Source organism: Triticum dicoccoides, chromosome 2B (assembly GCF_002162155.2).
Source record: "Triticum dicoccoides isolate Atlit2015 ecotype Zavitan chromosome 2B, WEW_v2.0, whole genome shotgun sequence".
NCBI classification, from domain to species: Eukaryota; Viridiplantae; Streptophyta; class Magnoliopsida; order Poales; family Poaceae; genus Triticum; species Triticum dicoccoides.
The window spans coordinates 48,572,848-48,575,986 of record NC_041383.1 but is presented as its reverse complement, the minus strand read 5'-3'; the positions used below and the strand labels follow the sequence as shown (position 1 = coordinate 48,575,986).

The 3,139-nt window shown below is 48.7% G+C and overlaps 1 pseudogene; it reads right to left on the bottom strand.

Annotated features, from left to right (window-relative positions):
• Window positions 1-731: 731 nt before the first annotated feature.
• Window positions 732-870, bottom strand: LOC119266307 (annotated as a pseudogene).
• Window positions 871-3,139: the final 2,269 nt, after the last annotated feature.

Genomic DNA, 3,139 nt, shown 5'->3' with positions numbered 1-3,139 from the left:
ATCCTCCAATGCATCTACCGTGATGGATGAGCTCCTTCGTTGCCTGATCCTTTATGAAAAATTAGGTAGGATGAGTTTCAAAGAAAACATTATTGTCGGAGGTTAAACGAGACATGGAAGCTAGATTTTTATCGGCTTGAGGAACATGAAGGACATCTTTAAGGACAAGATCACGTTTAAGGCTAGGAGAATTAATAGAAGATTGACCAATGTGGGCGATGTCCATACCTCCACCGCTTGCGGTGTGAATTTGATCATTGCCGTGATACCTCTCTCGGAGGGCAAGCTTCTCTAGCTCGTTCTGACATGGTCCGTAGCTCCGGAATCAGCATACCAGACCGTGTCACCATCAGCTTCGCTGTGCTCCTGCATGGCTGCAGCGACGTGCTTTGTATCAGGCACAAAGTCCTCATCATACCGGTACCAGCAGTCAATGACTTCATGGCCCGGTTTCTTGCACAGCTGACATCTAGGCCGACGGTTGTTGTTGTTGTAGCCACCGTTGCAGCCGCCGTTGCCGTTGTAGCCGCCGTTGTAGCTGTTGTTGCCGCGGTCACCACCATTGTTGCCGCGGTCACCAGAGCGAGCCTGGCCCTGGTTACCACTACGCCCGCCGCCGCTGTTGTTTCTGCGTCCGCGCCACTGCTGTCCACGCCCGCGACCACGTCCGCGGGAGGCGACGTTGACAGAAGACTGACGCAGATTGCCTCCTTGAAGCATGCTGAGGCGGGCGTCGAAGCTCAGGAGCTGGCTATACAGCTCCTGAACCGTAACAGCTTCGACCCGCGCCGCCAAGGCCGAGATCACAGGGTTGTAGTCGATGTCGAGGCCGACGATGACGTGGGAGATGATCTCGGCGTCTCCGAGCGGTGCACCGGCGCAGGCAACTTCATCTGTAAGGGTTTTAATTTTCCCAAGATATTCTGCCATGGTTAGATTACCTTTCTGCAGATTGGTGAGCGCCATCCTCGTGTTGATCGTCTGGGCTTGTGTTTGCGCAGCAAACATGGCATGGATGGAGTTCCATACCTCGGCCAGCGTCTGGAGCATTGCTACTTGGGCAAGAACCTCTCGAGACAGAGACCCCATGAGGTACCCTTGTAGCTGTTGCTGCTGCGCAAACCAGATCGATCTGGCATAGTTGAAGACCTGCTCTTCCGTCCCATTGGTGTTGATGGTGATGGTGGCAGGGGGCGCCGGGCTTGTGGCGTCGAGGAAGTGCTCCATCTGTGCTCCTTTGATCTGAGGTAGCACGACAGCCTTCCAGAGGAGAAAGTTCGTCCTCGTAAGCTTCTCTGATGGAGGCGGACCGAGAGAGGGCGAGCTGCTGGAGGTGGAAGATGAGGCGAAGGTGGAAGGAGCGGATAAAGTGGACAGAGCGCTCATGGTGAATGCGGGCATGGTGGCAGCAGCGGTGGACGGCGTGGTTCCTGACATGGTTGCCTCTCTTCTCGATCTCGGTTCCTCTCTTCTTTGATCAACTAGATGGATTCCTTCTCGAGGGCTAGACGTACGAGAGGAAGGGCTCTGATGACCATATGAGGAAGCGTAGCATCCTTTGTCTCGGGCCGTAATATATTTATATGATCGAAGCCTTGACGTAGAAGTTGTGAGAGAGATCGATCATGATCCTCTCGAGAGGTTACAGGGAGATACGGGAGAGAAGAAGAGATAGATAGGGATACAAGTTTAAACCACTTTCCTATCCCTATACACTTTGTATTCTAACACTTCGCACGGCCATGACGACAAGCCTGGACGGCGCCGCTGCACGTCTGCTGCACCTCACTACTGCCTCGCTACAACTTCGCCCAGCCACGACGCCGCGCCTGGATGGCGCCGCCACATGCCCGCAGCGCCTCCCCGGTGCCCCTCATTGGCTTCGCCCGACCAACCATAGTTGATCGTCTGCATCGGCTTCATCGGTCCGGCGCTACCCTCGGCACCAACCCCACAGTGTACCCCCTCCTCCCTTTGCTCTGGTGTGGAGCTTCACGAGACGAACAGCGTGGCGTATGGTGGAGAGGAAAAAGAGAGGATCTTTACAGAATTACAGTTCTGCTTGCCTCTGTCATTCTTATTCAGTTATCTACATCACTATGGTCGACGGGCGTGGTTGTAAGCTATTCTCCTTGCCTATTATTTTGATGTGGTACTTGTGCTTAGTTATGCACACAAACATATGATTTTTTTTGCTTGCCGAGTTGTTTGCTTGGGATGCATTGTGAATTGGTGACTGAGGTTTAATTGTAGGCCTATTCTTGCGTACGTTCAGAAAGGATGGTAGTGTTGCTGTTCCCGGACAGCATGTTTCAGCCATTGATAAGTCCACGTATAAACATAAGACTAACTTCATCTTGTATTTATTTATTTCACGGTATATCCCCTACTTGCTCACATGTTTCCTTCTATGTGTAGTAGCTGCATGCACTGCTTTATTGCTTCTTTAGAGTTTCAACCGCAGCCTTTGTTACCAAATTGGAACATGTTTATTCAGATTTCAGATGCAACAAATCATCCGGGAAAAAAGAGAGGCAACAGATCAAATATGAACATGTTTTTCAGATTTTAGAGGCTTGCTACAAATCTCTTGAATTTTTATCAGTTCTAATCACCACTCACCATAGAAGCTCTTTATTTTTTGTTCTCACTTACCTTTTACAATTTTTGTCCAGTGACTAATGCTGTGATGATCTTACAATGGCTCTTCGGGGGATAATTTAGTATTCAATGTATCATTTGGGTGAATGCAATATTTATCTTTGTGGATATTAGTCGAATCAGAAATTAAATTGAAGCTGAAATTCCTCGAGTTGTGCCCCTAAAAAAAATCCTCGAGTTGTGTATATCAGTTAAGTGGCAAATTAGATCTTCCTCTTTTTTCTTTTGTTTACTCTTTTTTTATGAAATCCTTAAATCTTTTTGCAATACTAAATTGCAAACTTCAAAGAATCAATATTCCATAGTAAAAAAAGTCTGCAACAATTTATATGCAGATGTTCCCGCCGCAACGCGCGGGGAATCATCTAGTTTCATCAAGTACAGTTAACCAGAATAGAATTCAGTGCATACCTCTTTGTCCAACCCAGTGCCTCGGGGTTTGACCTGCTAGTTGGTTGCATAGACCGTATCGAAGAAG